Below are 17,666 nucleotides of genomic sequence, written 5' to 3'. Positions count from 1 at the left end.
ATATATATATATATATCCACTAGTCCACCACAAAGTACACAAACACAAGTTGAGCCATCAGATCAATTTTTTATTTTCGGACATCTGCATACGCGCTGTATTAATTAATTAGTTTTATGGCAAACTTTGTGGCCTTGCTAACTAAACTAAAGGGAAAGCAAGAGTTAAAAAATGGAGGTTGTTGTATTACCTTGTTGCTCACAATACTCCAATCCCTGCCGTCCCATTTGTACTGCGGCCTTACCTCCTTGGTCATCAGCTGCTTCCCTTGCCTGCCATTGATCCGGACCACAAACATACCATCCTCATGAATCCTGTGCACCAGTCCAGCAGACCATGCCCCATCAAAATGCGCCTCCACGGCGGCACGGGGCCCAAGTTGCAGGTGGAACTCATTCTCAGGTGCCAAGTGCTGCACGTCCGGCCTGATAAACTGCCAATGCAGGTACTCGGAGCTGCCACCCTCCTCCCTATTCTGATTGGAGTACTTCACAATATAGCTGAACTCATCGATTACCTCTGCCACCTTCGCGGGGAACCATGAGTGTCCGTACACCTCCCGCTCCCTCACCACCTCCACCTCCTCCCCAACCTCGTACCTCATGATTTCATGCTTGGGCCGGACGGCGACAACCGCCCGCGACGGGACCCAGTCGCCGTCGATGTAGTCACGTCGGGGCCGAACAAGACTGGGCATGTATGTGATGACCTCACGGGTGATTGGGAACGCAACGGTGACGGACCTGCGGTCGGCAGAGAGGACGAGGCCGGACCACCAGCCGTGTTCGTGGATGACCTCGACGATGTCACGGCGACGAAAGTCCGGCGGCAATTCCAAAGCCGGGGGCCGCGGCCGAACGTGGGTGGCGTCGAACTGCATCTCGCCCTTGCCGTCAAAGGTGATCCTGTATCGCATGGGGGCGTTGCCACCGCGTGCGGCAGCGAAGTCCACGATGGTGGCCTCGCACCAGGTGCCGTAGTAGCCCTTGCCGTCGAGGCGGACTTCAACCTCAGCGCCGGGGAGCAGGAGGCCCATATCCTTGATAGGGGACGATGGATCTGGAGAGCACAGGGAGCTAATCATCAGAGACGCTGGAAAAATGTGTCACTTATATTATATCCTTGTGAAAACATCGACGATACATGTCTCTGATTTAGTAGCAAAATCAAGAAAAAAGAGATTTTGCATGTAGCGTACGTACCCATTAACTATGAGTGCAAGGGGAAGTAGACGATCGAGGATGTTGATCCTTCTGCAGTGAAGACAAATATTGGTACCAGGTGGCAGCTTCGTCAATAGATTCCTGTGAAGTAACATCAAATTATATATGCAACCCTTAACTTATCTAAAAAAATATGCAACAATTAAGTGTGGCTGGTCAAGAAAAAAGAATCATTTCCTCAAAAAACGAAAAAGAGAATCATGCATATGGATATATACTAGCAAGGTAATACCAATAAATAAAATGTACTTGAACATCTGCCTAATTTATTGACCAGTCCAGTTAAGAAAAAATAATTGTGTGGAGCTAAACTCTAGAGAATATTAATGTAAAAACCAAAGCATTAGGCCACGAACATCTTATGAAACCCTATGGGTCAGTGGCGAAGCTATATACAAGACAGTGGGTGCACATGCACCCATGAAAAAATTAAGCACCACTGAGTAAATTAATTTTTCACCATGATTATATCCCGAGTTTATATATCTATAAGAGAAATGCACCACCCTTTTATTTACTCTAGCTTCGCCACTGCTATGGGTGCCATGCTACTGTTGCGGCTGCACCAAAACTGTGGCAAACTCCACCACACCAGTGGCAGCCTGTGTGAAGTAAATAATGAACTACAGCATGGTGTTGAGCCACAGCATGCCACGAGTTTGGCAGCGAACTAGACACGCGCCAAAACTTTGGGAAAGGAAGCTCTCAGGTGTGGCATGGCAAGAGTTGCAGTTGCGAACCAAACGCTCCATTATTATTTGAACCAAAATATCAATTGAGAAAAAAATTTCAGGTTCAAACATCAAACTGTTAGTATTTGATGGTAAGAGAAAAGAGAAATGCAGACAAAATACAATGTTAAAAGCCAAATCAAGGAAACATAAAATGCTAATGCTCAGACGGCACCTTGTCGATGAAATAATATATATATGCAGCACACCAGGTGGTGTAAAAGGCTAGATATATACGTTTCTTGAAAACCAGTGTACCTTGCAGATGAAAATTTCATGTTGACACTGAGTACTATTTGAAAACCAGTGTACCTTGAGATGAAAATTTCATGATGAAAATAGAAACGTTGAAAACGCTGTGGCAAAAAACCAATTAAAAAAAGGAGAAGAAAGGAAGAAGTGCTACTGTTGAATCAAGAAATATTTTCATTCTCATTTCTTGTACTACGTTAGGGACCCCCTGCTGCGCGTACGATTATGCACATCACCGATGTGTTAAAAGCAATATTTTCATTCTCTCTACTGAAACAGCGCAACAGCACAAGTGCACAACTAGAAACAAAACAAAGATTAGTTCAAATTTCTGTCGAAGAGGCAAAGAAAACTCTCGGACACCAGTTCTCACTCTCAGAAAGCACTGATAAATCGATCGACTTGCAGCTGCGCCACCACTATATATCTTCTACGCAGTACGCACCAAATACACTAAAATAGCGGAAAGCCAGAGAAGCACAGGAGAACGAGAACTATAGCTTCCCCAGATATCGATCTTCCAAGTGGCCTGGCCATGGCCGCCTAGCAGCTTACGTGCAAGGTATGGCTACAAGCTAAGCTTGTGCCCTGTGGCGAATGCTGGCACCACAGGAGAGAGATGCTCGGCACCACACGGGCATCCATCAGCAGACGCGCGTGCACAGCGTATAGATCGGCTGGATCGGAGTCGGAGCCCGCCGTCATGGGTTGTTCTCTACGGGTCTCTGTCTAGGGTTTGGTGTGGGGAGCGAGTGAGAGGAGCAGATGTTCCATTCCAGGTGGATGGATCCACCTCCCATGCAGCGACGCAGACGCACACTACAGCAGCTGACCGGACTGCTACAACGAATAAAATCTCGAGAAGAGAAGAGGCGCAGAAAAAACAATTGTTTACCGGCCGGCGATGGATCGGATCGGATCGGATGCGCGTCGTCGTTCTTCGGATTCCTGCCTGCCAGCCACTAGAGAGCCGCTTCTTCCTCGCTCGTCCTCTCCGGCTCCGGCGTGCGTCGCAGATCGGACGGAGATCCTCCGGCCAACGCGCTGTGGGCAGGAGCGCGGGACAGGAGCGCAGAGAGCTACGGACGGAGCTGTGGCGGCGGGGAGCAGCCGAGCAGGTGGAGCGGGCAGCAGTCAGCCGTCGGAGAGGTGGAAATGAGGAAGGGGAGAACAACGCCATACTATATATACCGTTGCGCGTAGTTGCACCTAACCCTAGAACGAGGCCAAATCAAATCTCAGCCGCTGATTACGGACTGACCGGCGCCGGAGGCATCGGGCGGGGGTCAGAACGACAGATGGCAGTGCTCCTGCTGCCACCTCAGCTTTGACACATTCCGTGACGTGGCCTTCTAGCTTGTCACAGACAAGACTGCATGCGTTCAGGCACCTGGCCGGCCGGCCGCTCAACGGACAGTCAAGATTATTGCATCGGAGGGAGAAGTTGTCAGACGAGCTAGTTGCGATCGACGGGGATGACATACAAATTATTATTACAATAATGTAATTTTTTTTTTTTTTGAGAATGTAATGACGAGGATATATGTATGTTGGGTCTATTGGATCGATGTGCTTAGTTCGGCTATTGGGCCTCGCCATACTCATGATGGGCCTCAGCCAGTAGGTGTGCGTGTGTGGCCGTCAATAAATATATAGCATGGTCTGAAAACCTTCGTCTATATCCAGTTCTTGCTGTCTCCCTATAATTCGTGTTATTCTCAGTCTACGATTCCCTCCAATTCTTGCTAATTTCTATCAAATATACTTGCAAATGCTATGACAGCATCTCTAAAAGTTTGGTAAATGACTTTTTATCCATAATTTTTTAAGCAAAATAAAGAAAAACCTACTCTAACAGTTTGGTATCTCAATTTCCTATCTTTACTAACTTGGCATATCTCCCTATCTAGCGTACAAATATGCACGTGGACTCCGTGCTTAGCATCGGTCTTTCTTCTCATGCTTAGGGGGCTCTTCGTTAGCAAGTTTTTGGGCTTTTTGCAACGAATTTTGCCAAACTGTTGGAGATAAGATCTTTTTTTTCCTCCCCATATTATTTTGGGAGTTGACAAACAACAATATGGGAAACAAATTTTACCAAACAGTTGGAGATGCTCTCAATACTGAAGAATCGTTACAATTGGTATCCAGAGCCTTGGATTAGGGAACCCTAATTTTTTCCCCAATATCGACTAAGCCTCAGCTCATAGCTTCAGCAGGGTCCACACCACCTTCCGCCGCCATCGATTTGCTTGCTGCCAGCATCGCCTCTGTTTCTCATAGGATGGTGGAGTTGAGGAAGTACGCGGAGGAGAAGCTGGTCACAAATTCACAATGGGTGCTCGTGCATCCTTGCGGTGACTTTGACTCTAACCCCGTTGTCACCATCGATTACTTCACCGATGTACTTCGCCCAGACGACGATGGGCATTGCACCTCTTGCGCCGCCCACACCTGAAGCACCCACTACAGCGTCCACAGCTCCTACAACTGTGCACTAGATGAGATCTACTACGCCGACACCAGCCATATCGTCGCAACCGCTCCTGTGGTAGCGTCCACATCAGACCTTTCCAGTGCAATGGCCACCACCGCTACCATGAGCAGCCTCAACTATTTCGGTGTCGTAGCCTGCATGCGCCACACGGCCATCTTCTTCTAGCTCCCGACATTGGATTCCCTAATCCCGAACAAGAAAATCGTCAAGAAGTCTGTTCAATTTGACCACGAAGGCATGGTCTCTGTCATGGGAATAATCGTCGTCACCGCCGTCATCATCTACTTCACATCTGGCACCACCAAGCGGCGGGGTGCATGGTGCTACAGTTCGCCAACACCAGTCCCGCCTGACATTTGCATACCTAGAGACTTTCTAGAGCCCGGGCGAAATATGACCATTGATAAGTGATAACAAGTTTATATAAACATATTTCTACAAATAAAAAAGATAGCACAGCCTCCCCTCAGTGCAATGGCTGCCCTTTATGAGTTGGGCTGCCTTCGTGTACCTGATGATCTGCTGTTGCTTTGCGCTTTGCTACACAAATCTGTGTATTTCTTTGCCTAGCTAATACTCGTACAAGCTCAGCATGATAGAGTATCCATCCAAGCGCAGCGTGGCAGCCTGGGCAGGCGGCCAGGGTCGGCAGGCCCTGGGTCCGCCTATACCGCCTGAGACCTTGCACGCGTCCTCACCATATCTGGCCATGGCCACTAAGGAGGACGACCTGCAACGATGCCTAGACTGTGCTTGTGCCCCGGCCTACACTGGTCAGATTCAAATGTGACGTTCTCAAGCAGATCAAACCTTTGCGTATCATTCCAATGGCCTCTCTACAAGTCAGTCCACGCATCTGCTCCATTAATTGGATGTTCAACTGGTGTTCGATGGACTGCTGCCTAGGTATACTAGGCCTTTTTCAGTTCCGAAAAATTTTGGAAAATCGACACTGTAGCAGTTTCGTTTGTATTTGACAAATATTGTCCAATTATGGACTAACTAGGCTCAAAAGATTCGTCTCGTCAATTCTGACCAAATTGTACAATTAATTTTTATTTTCGTCTATATTTAATACTCCATGCATGCGTCTAAAGATTCGATGTGACGGAGAATGTGAAAAATTTTGCAAAAATTTTCTGTGAACTAAACAAGGCCCTACTTTAGTGGATATGCTTCTATTTGGGTGTTGCCAAATAAACATACACTACTGCATACAGGGGCTTTGCCTAGAGCCTAGGACGCTCGGCAAAGGCAGTTTAGCTCTCGGCAAAGGTTTTGCCGAGAGTCGCTCTCGGCAAAGGCCTATCGGCACATCTTTTATCGGCAAAGAGGTCTTTGTCGAGAGCCATTCATCGAGCTCTCGGCAAAGGGTTTGCCGAGAGCCAAACCTAGCTCTCGGCAAAGAAAAGTAACTGTTACGGCTGACGGCGACTTTGCCGAGAGCTGCCTGGCCAAGCTCTCGGCAAAGAAATATTTTTTTTTGAAAATAGTCTTTGCCGAGAGCCTCCAGGAGGGCTCTCGGCAAAGAAATATATATTTTTTTGAAAATAGTTTTTGCCGAGAGCATCTAGGAGGGCTCTCGGCAAAGCTGGGTATTTAGCCATGCTGGTGGCTCCTTTGCCGAGAGCATTTTTCGTGGCTCTCGACAAACCTACCATTTTCGCCGAGAGGACTCTCGGCAAAGGCACCATTTTTTCAGATTTGCCAAGAGCCCCCCACGGCAAATCGACCAAATTTTTTTTCTATTTTTTCATCCAATTTCTACTAAAATCATCATATGACACATATATTTCCAGAAAATCACATATTTCATATCGAAGAGTATATAGCTCACATATTCGACATTGATGACAATATATACCACGTAATCCATATAAATTGTCATTTCCATCACTTTGTCCATCATAACAAGTTCAAATACTCCAAACTAAGTTCACATACATCCAAACCAAAGATCAGCTAGGCGCTAGGCGGAATCTAGGCGCTGACCCTCTGCCTAGCGCCTAGTCGGGAGTAATTGTGCCTAGGCGTTCCTAGGCGTTTTGCTAGGCGGTGACTAATACAAGTATAAACACTTAAAAGAAAAGAAAAAACAATAGATAAGTAGTAGTAGTAATTGAAGGGAGAAAGAATAGAAGGCCCATTTAACGGCCCACTTTAGCCCAACTCTCTCATCCCGCATTGCCCCCGTGACCCCCGTCTCCCCGCAAGCCGCGTCGCGAGTCCCTACATCGCGAGTCGCGACTCTACCCGCTGCCGCCGCCGCCGCCCTCTCCCGCTGCTCCCTCTCTCTGCGCACGCTGTCGCCCGCGCTACTCCTCCCCGCCGGCGACTGTCTCCTCCTCGCGCCTGCGCCCGTGGCGCTCGTCGCCGTCTGCGCATGTCCGAAGCTCCGCCGGATGCTCTCCACCCCCACCGGCGCCGCCGCCGCCTAGGTTCCGCCTGCCCCCATAGGCGAGGCAGGGAGCCTCCGATTCGCGACTAGTCGCGCCTAGTCGCGCCTAGGCGAGCGCCTAGCGGAACTATGATCCAAACTAAGTTAACATGTTCAATAACCACAATCCATAAAGATCACATGTTTAAATAAAATAAGTGCATCACCACATAGTCCACATACTCCAAACCAACTGCATCTCTAGCTAAGTCGACCTGACTCACTGTAAAGGCCCCCAATTGATATGAGGGACACCTAGGCCGCGTACCGCAGGAGAGCCACCATCTGGAGGTGTCGGCGAGATGCCAGGTGTTGGAGAAATGACAGGTGCCTCGTTCGAACCCGCCGACGGAGGCTGCACAAAGGAGAACAATGAGGAGATGTTCAGGTTTCTGAGGGTCCGATGTGACGCCATGCACGAAACTTTCTCAAATTTTTTACCACAAGCTACACATGTGATATGATGACACCTCATAAAGTTTCGCGATTTTTGAACTCGTTTGGATTTTCTATAATTTAAAACCTATTCCACACTGTCTCAAAAGTCAGGGTTCGTGAATGAAACGTGCGAGAGCTAGGGTGTTTTCGTGCACACGGCCTTGAATTAGCGTAAGTACCATGAATATCGACTTTTTGTGCATAGAAACGCGTGATTTCATGTACTTGCAGTTCTAACCTACATTTTTCAAAAAATTCACTTAAATGAGAAAACAACAATATAGCAAAATAGCTTCAAACTAATCCATACTTTGACATGTTGTCATAGTAGGTGTAAGAAGGTCAGAGAAGAAGTTTGGTAGATAAAAACAAAAAAAAGGAACTTTGTTGAGAGGCCTTGCCCTAGCTCTCGGCAAAGACCCCTCTTTGCCGAGAGCTGACCCATGGCTCTCGGCAAAGACCCAAGTTTGCCGAGAGCCCAACGGGGCTCTCGGCAAAGAAAACGGTGTTAGCCCCGTCAGGCTCTTTGCCAAGAGCTCCAGCTAGGCTCTCGGCAAAGAGCCCACTATGCCGAGAGTCTGCCTATGACGAGAGTCTGCCTATGACGAGAGTCAGGCTCTTGGCAAAGACCTATTTGTCGAGAGTATTTCTTCGCCGAGAGTCACTGTGGGCAAATTTCGTGTTTGCCGAGAGTCCGATAGAAAGCTCTCGGCAAACCTCAAAGCTCTAGGCAAATCTAGTGTTTCCCGTAGTCCGATAGAAAGCTCTACTACAAACTTCAAAGCTCTACTACACACTTCCTTGGAACACCACATGATCGGTGTTGATATTTGGTAACGCAATTAGAAAATGATCCGCAAGCGCACGGATATCGGTGAGCATTTCACCCGGGAGGTTTTCCAGAGTTTCGTATTTATATTTTTACCACTGGGAGAAAGGGTGCATCTGACTAACCAAATCTATTGCTACTATCCCTTTAGGCTACAAAGAATGTTTCTCGATGTGAGTGATGTATAGAGAAGACTGCAACCGTAGTCTCGTTCTAACCTTGATAAGGATGATCTACTGTTCTATTGGGGAGGCTCACGGAATCTAGACAACACAAAGGATGTTCGACCCGCACCTATAAACCTACCCGTCCTGCTAACAAGATATGGGATACAAAGGTAACTCGGAAATGTCACGTTCCTCGCTACTACCACGGTCCAGCTAGTCAGGGGATATCTATGAGTACCCTAGCCTAAACACCACGTTTATGCTAGCAATGATTACTCTAATACTCAACCGGAAGAGGATTAAAGTAAACTCATAAACCAAAGAACAATAAAACAAGAACTTACTAGAATTAGAAGTCGAATTACTGAAGAATCTTAGAAGCAAGCCTCGGGTTAGGAGACTTGATCCCGTAGGTACAACTCGGAGTAGACACCGACAGGCCGGCCTTCCTCCGATCTACACCTCCACTCTATCTCTCTCAATCTAGTAGAAACTAGAAGATCTATTTCTACTTACATTGGTTGCTACGCCTAAAAAGAAATATTATTTAGAGAAGAGCTTTTTCCTTCGAGGGCACCCCTCAATCTCTATGATAATTTCTTGTCTTCTCCAGGGGCCAGGGAGGTCTCCTTATATAGTCCTCCTCCTCTATGCGTTTTTGGGTCGGTAGGCGAGGTGGTAGTACATTATCTTTGATCTATTAGGTCGGTGGAACGTCGTGTGCGAAGAGAGTCCCGAACGGAATCTAACAGGGGGCGGGCGCCCAGGTCCTCAGGGCGGGCGCCCTGGGCCTGGCCCCTTTCGGCCTCCGCTTCCTTCCCGTGACTTCTGGAGTCTTCTAGGTGGTAGAAAATTGCGCGGTGTGTTGATATCTCTATGTAATCCTGACTGGTCCTTTCTTCCTTATTTCCTGATAACCCCCTGCAGAAATAGACAAACACCAAAACTCGTGGAATTCTGTTAGATAAAACCCTAAGTCTAGATGTTGATTTCATTTGGATCCTTTTCTTTGTTTATTTGATAATTAAATTTGATACTTAAGGACCGTCCACAAACTCCCCCAAGCTTACCTCTTGCTCGTCCCTGAGCAAGGATGAACTCAAGAGTTTCTGCAGTGGTTTCATTTCTTAAAAGTACACTCGCATTCAAGCAAGATCTCATCTCTGAGTTAGAGTAAACTGTTAAGACTTAAAACTTACTCATTTTACCTTTCACCATGGGGCTTGCAACCGTCACTTGTGTCTTGAGGAGTTAAAAGATAGAACGGTCAAGTCAAGCGCCATGTCTCTTATTTTTGATCAGCTATAGCTCTGGAGTTTTTGCAGATTTTCAAATAAAACTCAGAGATTCCTTATATGATTCTCTCAAATCTCTCTTTTGTGGTATTTCTGGATCCTTACCAGGGCAGTAATGATATATGCCTTCTCTCTAAGTATGTAGTATTTGTGGTATGAGGCATAGTGATATTGCCTTCTCTCTCACCCTACTCTAATAAGGTTTTGATATCTGGAGCTCATAGGTGGGAGACAGCTAATACATACTTATAAGACATTTATTGCATAGTCAAACCATGGATCCAGAGAAACAAGTCAATAAGTCAAATCAAGATGTGCATGTGTGGCGAATGAATGGTGTATGGTGATGATGGTGATAATAATGGTGAAAGTCTAATTCTACTTTTGCTCTTTTGAGGGGATACATACCTTTTTTGCACTTGAAGCTTTTTGGGGAGAATGAGATGCTCTATATTTTCTTTTTCTTTCCTCTCAGGTGGGTATCTTGTACCCCTAATTCTACTGTCGGACACTTGTCCATTTTTACCTCTCGTCTCACTTTTTTCTTTTTCTTCGAGGTTCCGGGCACTTGCCACTTTTTATTTCCTCGTATTTTTTTTCTTTTTTTACTAGAGCACTCATCTCCTTAAATAATATAGCAAGTGGTAGTAACCAAGATAACTCTAGCATTTATTTCACAGGGAATAACAGGGATAGGATAATGTTTTTGGCTATTCTCTCTCAGATTAGGAGTAGAATAATTTTGGGTGAATCTGGAGATGGAAATGAGTGGATATATGTGGATGGTACTTCTGGAGTAGAAGTAGCATGTATGAGTGAACGTGCAAGTGAATCTTGATTTTAACCACATGACAAGCTCCTAAAGGTCTACACAGCTTGACCACACTCAATGCTCATAAGCAGTAAAAAGTAAATATGTGGCTCAAAGTCTAGCAAGCATGTATATATGGCTGTGGTAGGAATTTAAACTCTCATCATATAGGAACTCATCATGTGTTATTTTAAAGATTTTTCAAAGATAAAATTCTCTAGAATTCTAGCATCTCTAGGAACAGATAAACAGCAGCTCAACCTTCCCATATCATATCAGTTAACGACTTAGACTTTAGATCAAGTACTCTTCCCACAAGTTCAGATTTAGAGCAAATCTTACTTCATAACAGTCATGCCTAAACTTGAGAGAGATTTCAATTTTAAGAACTAGTCATGGCAGAGCAACTATTCATCATTTCCATGTGAGAGTTTATCATGAGGGTTCATAGCAAACTTTATTTATTTATTTATTTAGCAAACTAAGCAAAAATATATATATAAAAACACAAAATCTTTATTTGGGTTTTCATGATTATGCATCTTTTATTATTTGAGTAAAGTATAACCGCGAGTAGAAACACTTAGCTGGATAAATGGGGGTGCTCTCCCCCAAGCTGGATTTTGACGTAATTTCTTCTGATGTAGCTAGCAGGTGATGGAGGTGTATTTGAAAATCGGCAGCACCCTAACAGCGATTAGGATGTCCTCCGTCTGCTAGTCTTCTTTGATCCTTGAATTCTGTGGAGCTCAAATAGACAACAAAACTTTGTGGAACTGGTTAAGTGTTAGCATAAATATCTAGCCTTTATCATGTTAAGCTTCCTTCTAATAAATTTTATTTAGCAGAATCATGCACTTATTATTTATATTTTTATTTTAAGATGAAAACATATATTATTTTATTTTTATGCCACCACAGTGAATGTACTTATGGGTTTTATGCCATGAGCATACTCACATGGGGCTTACTATTTTTTTTTAACATTTTTATTTTCTTTTTAAGATAGCATGAACCTGTTTAACTAAGCAAACTATTGAATGAAAAAGGATAACTACCAAGTTTACCTCTTGGCAAGGCGTTCGGAGTTTTTAAATCCTCCGAACGGGACTCTCTGTTTTCTTAGTCGTCCTGGGATTTGCTAGGTGGCGTAGTCGGTGATTCCGGCAGCGCCTCTTCTTCGTGTATAACTATCTTCTCTCTCCACACCTGACTCGGTGCTACAGTCTCCTCAGGACAGTTCTGTTCAAGTTGTATGTCTTCAGACCTTATCACTTCTCCTTCATAGTCTACCCATCCGTCCTTGATGATTTGCCTCCTCTGGTTGCGGTTGCGTTGTCTTCTTCTTGTCCTCACCTGCTTAGAGTCTTCAACTAAATAGTTAGGGTTAGTAAAATAGCGGCGTACCTTCTCAGAGGGGAAGTGCTTGTGGACTTCTCCGGTTCCAATGTAGATGATAACTTTGATAGTGTTGAGGAATGGTCTTCCAAGGATGATGGGTGGATCGTACTCGTCTTCTCCCATATCAATGTTCTGAAAATCATCTGGAGCTGAATTATATTGGTTGTAGAGGCATGGTTCCATGCAGGAGCTGATAAGTGACTGCGGCCATTATGTTGACGTCAGATCCGGTGTCGTAGAGTGTCTTCTAAAAAGAGTATCTGTTGATTGTGCACTCGATGCTTGGAACACCAGGGTTGTCCTTCTTGATCAAGAAAGGTGACTTGAGTCGACGATCTTGACCTCCTTGAGTTGCAGTGACCATCTTAGTTGACTCGGTCCACATTTGCTTGTTCCTATTCCTCCTGTTGGTCCTCTTCCTTGGTTTATGTCGGGATTGCTCTGAAGTTTGTGTAGTCTTGTTCTTGAAGGAAAGTCTCCTTCTTCCCCTTGATGTAGGAACTGATCTTGGCAGCATTAGCGTAGATGACAGCTCTGGTGTTTAGGAATGGCCTCCCTAGGATGATGGGTGCCCTCTCCTCAGTACCAGTCTCTATCACCATGAAGTTGCTGGAGCGTACAAGGTACCAACTCGGACACAGAGGTTCTTCAATATTTCCTTTGGGAAACTAAGTGTCTGATCTCCATTGTGTTTGTGCTCGTAGATCCCGGTTCTTCACTTGGTGGAATCTGGGAGTTGTAAAACTCCTCCGTGTTTTGCTTGAAGTGTACCTGTTCATAGAGACAAGGCAGAGATCAAGTGCATAGGCCCTGTTGGTGGAAAACACCAACAGAACCAGAAGTGTAATTATTCTTCTCTAACCTTAAGCATAGTGAGCAAGACAAAGTTGATGGATAATGAGATCATGAGTGTAGTATTTAAAACATTTGTCAGAACAGATTGATCGACCTAAGATAATCTATCTATGTATATGTCTTTTTTCTTTATATCTTCCCAAAGATTGAATGTGCAAAATTTTAGCTTATATGATTGGGAGTGTGAGATCACGAAGGTATCACTAAGAACAAAGATTAAAGGACTAAACATGTTGAATTAATTGAGTTGGTTAATTTGGAGCTACAAATCAAACATGTTTGTCTCTTTATTTTATGTGAACGCTAGAACCAAGGAGAAGCTTATAAAAGTGATAGCCAAGTACCTTAAAATGTTACCTTACTTGATGAGTGACTGTACAGTATCACCATGTGGAAGCTTTCCTTTCTTAGCGGTTGTGCATCGTGTTTGTGGCACCCTCCATGAATCATCTCTTATGAGCTACGTCTTTCTTGTGCAAATTGTTAAACTTCATGTGTCACTTTCTTCATCTCTAATGCGAGTTTCTCTCAGGACTTCCCAGGTTGATATTGAAAGTTTTCCTGTAGGGGTTAGTCCAACAAAATATCCCATATCTACTATAGCATACTATCGGCTCAAAAATCAACCTAGACACCATGTCTAATTTGATTTAGAAGGGCATTTTAACCTAAGCACCATGCTTAATTTAAAATCCCTTGGAAGTAAGATCATCATTCCTAAACTAAGCACCATGCTTAATTAAGAGATAAATGAAACTATTCCAAACCTAGACATATACTAAAGCAAATAAAGGTAGCATGAGAGCATTTATAGAGATCTACTTAAGTGGAGATGAAGTAGTGTGATTAGTATTTAACAAATTGAGCATGTCTCAAAGGTAAGGACAACCAACATAGCAACATGGCAAATGATGTTTTTATGTAAGGTATTTCCCTCAAGCTTGAATTTTGCAAAATTCAATGTTGGATGAATTTAATTCAATGTTGCATGATGGTTGGTTGGACATACCTTGTGCTTGTCATTCATCCGATCTTCTTGCTCCAATCCTGGAAAGGTTAGTGGCAAGAATACCCGAAGGAATATTTCTACAATTATCTTTATATGCTCAATACACAAGGCAATGTTGCAAATAATTAAAAGTTCATATTACGATCTGATAAGTCTTGTTTTAGGACACTAAGCTTGTCCTTGGGAAACCATCAATCAACTCAACGAGATCTGCAATATTTATTATAGACATACGCATCGACAACCGCTCTTTTAAAGTTTTTATAAATAGAAAGGAAGAGGGGGTTGGAGATCTCAAATGTGGTAAGGTTGGAGAGACCAATTGATTGGGGAGATGTTTTATATGAGCAAGGATTTGGTAAGGTATTTATGAAATAACTTCCATGCTCACTGTTGTTTCTCTCATTCTCAAACTCCAAGGATGATTCTTCATGAATGCTTAAAATTCCTCTAGGATTGTCTCTCAAGTTTGTTTTATCTATCCATTCAATGGTGATAGCACATGGATTTTTAATGCCCTCTAGCCATTGATGTTGCTCTTCTCGATCCTCCTTCTTATGCATGGGATGTCTAGAGAGATTCATAGGATTATCGGGAGGTTCAAGAGAAAAAGCATAGTCAAAATTATTAAGCTCAAGGATGGGTTGGATAGCCGAATTATGGGATTGAAATGTTTGGAAACCGGCTATTGAAACTTCCTCTCCTTGTATGGGAGATGATTCCTTCTCTATCTCTAAGATTTTTCTATGAAGACTAGTGCAAGAAGGATGTGCACGAATGAAGACATACCTTCCTTTACTAATAGATAAAGAAAGAAAGACTCTACCAAAGGTTATATGATTAAGACCAATGTGAAAATATCTAGGAAAAACATGGTCTTGTAGGGCTAGGTCTAAACCAGAATTTATAGAAAGATTAACAGATTCCCTAGGTGTAGCTAAAAGTGCATTATCTTTTTGATTAAAAGATAGGACCTCGGCTATGGAAAAGGGTTAGTTTTGACCTATTGCAATCAACTCCGGACACAGATCATAATTATGGGCAGGACTTGTTGACTCCCATGGTCTATGGCTGGTCTCCGAAGGTGCAAAGAATTCAATAATAGGTATGGAATTTAAGTTATCCATAAAGATGAAAAGATAAAAGAATAAAAGTATAAAAGTATAATACAAGATAATAGCAAAACTCAAAGTTATCTCAGCAAACCGTCTTTCTCCCCGGCAACGGCGCCAGAAATGCTTGTTGATATTTGGTAACGCAATTAGAAAATGATCCGCAAGCGCACGGATATCGGTGAGGATTTCACCCGGGAGGTTTTCTAGAGTTTCGTATTTATATTTTTACCACTGGGAGAAAGGGTGCATCTGACTAACCAAATCTATTGCTACTATCCCTTTAGGCTACAAAGAATGTTTCTCGATGTGAGTGATGTATAGAGAAGACTGCAACCGTAGTCTCGTTCTAACCTTGATAAGGATGATCTACTGTTCTATTGGGGAGGCTCACGGAATCTAGACAACACAAAGGATGTTCGACCCGCACCTATAAACCTACCCGTCCTGCTAACAAGATATGGGATACAAAGGTAACTCAGAAATGTCATGTTCCTCGCTACTACCACGGTCCAGCTAGTCAGGGGATATCTATGAGTACCCTAGCCTAAACACCACGTTTACGCTAGCAATGATTACTCTAATACTCAATCGGAAGAGGATTAAAGTAAACTCATAAACCAAATAACAATAAAACAAGAACTTACTAGAATTAGAAGTCGAATTACTGAAGAATCTTAGAAGCAAGCCTCGGGTTAGGAGACTTGATCCCGTAGGTACAACTCGGAGTAGACACCGACAGGCCGGCCTTCCTCCGATCTACACCTCCACTCTATCTCTCTCAATCTAGTAGAAACTAGAAGATCTATTTCTACTTACATTGGTTGCTACGCCTAAAAAGAAATATTATTTAGAGAAGAGGTTTTCCTTCGAGGGCACCCCTCAATCTCTATGATAATTTCTTGTCTTCTCCAGGGGCCAGGGGGGTCTCCTTATATAGTCCTCCTCCTCTATGCGTTTTTGGGTCGGTAGGCGAGGTGGTATTACATTATCTTTGATCTATTAGGTCGGTGGAACGTCGTGTGCGAAGAGAGTCCCGAACAGAATCTAACAGGGGGCGGGCGCCCAGGTCCTCAGGGCGGGCGCCCTGGGCCTGGCCCCTTTCGGCCTCCGCTTTCTTCCCGTGGCTTCTGGAGTCTTCTAGGTGGTAGAAAATTGCGCGGTGCGTTGATATCTCTATGTAATCCTGACATGTAGGCCTTTCTTCCTTATTTCCTGATAACTCTCTATAGAAATAGACAAACACCAAAACTCATGGAATTCTGTCAAATAAAACCCTAAGTCTAGATGTTGATTTCATTTGGATCCTTTTCTTTGTTTATTTGATAATTAAATTTGATACTTAAGGACCGTCAACAATCGGACAGAAAATTGGGACTTTGGGAGCAAGGAATTCATTTATGGGATAGTGGCATTGCTCTGTCGTATTTTGTTGTCGATGCTCATGAGAATCACAATGTGTTTGAGAGCAAGGGAGATGTAGCAGAATCCTCTAGGGCCACCACCTATATGCAGGTGGACGTAGGGCCCTGATTGCCCGAACTAGGATAAACCGCGGTGTCGTCTCTATCTTCTTTGTGTTCTGAAGTACACCCAAGCCACCGGAGACATGCACTCTGTGACACCCAATGAACAACAATATGCTTGCTATGGTTTTGACCATGTGATAGACAGTCTCCTCAAAATGGTAATGGAGGATGGCGTTGTTCATGTCTAGCTAATAAAGTGGTTGTGCACGCGCTGCGGCGTTGCTAAGGACAATGTGGATCATTGCCAGTTTGACAGATGGACTGAACTTCTCATCATAGTCGACACTGGCCTGCTGTGAGAAGCCATGGACCATCCAGCTAGCACACCTTGTGCCAGAATACCCATTTGCTAGTGACCATACTAGCACCGGGCGATCGAGGCACACAAGGCGTTAAGTGCTATAGGTGATGAGAGGACGCTATGATATTTCGCTGGAATCAGCAAGGATGTCACGGTGGATAGGCTGAGGGGATTGTTGGAATTTGTTTACTAAATCAGATAAATTCACAAGTACATAGATACCACTATAGCTTTCACCTTGGAATATTCTAGGGTATTGTATTTATCCATAGGGAAACAATATTCTAGGGTATCGTATTTATCCATAGGGAAACAATAATTTGGTGATAGTTAATCGTCATGTATCTACTAACTACTATATGAACTAGGCTAAAGTGAGGATAAGTAATATATGATAGGAGTTATGGATAATGACACACAAAAGAACTCATGGTAAGACAGAAGAATAGACAAGCTAAGTTGAGAGGACAACAGGTGAGTACAAGGTTCCTATACAATTTTCTATTTCTGTGGTTCTATTTTAGTATAGGCAAGAGTGAATAACTAAGCAAAGATTAAAACATAACGATCACACCACACTTCCGGACATTAGAACACAAGCCACAGACAGGAATGAGAAAGGGGCTATAGGAAGCTCCGACTACGTTGCTATAAACATCAACCCAATCATGGTTGACTACATTGGCCATCAAGGCTACCACCACCATCTAGGGCTACCATAACTATCGATGGGGTTGGGTGCAATCTTTGGTAACTTATAGGCTGGACACCATGTCTAG

This window comes from Sorghum bicolor, chromosome 5 (genome assembly GCF_000003195.3).
Source record: "Sorghum bicolor cultivar BTx623 chromosome 5, Sorghum_bicolor_NCBIv3, whole genome shotgun sequence".
Taxonomy (NCBI): Eukaryota; Viridiplantae; Streptophyta; class Magnoliopsida; order Poales; family Poaceae; genus Sorghum; species Sorghum bicolor.
The sequence above is the reverse complement of the archived record's forward strand: the minus strand, read 5'-3'. Positions refer to the sequence as shown.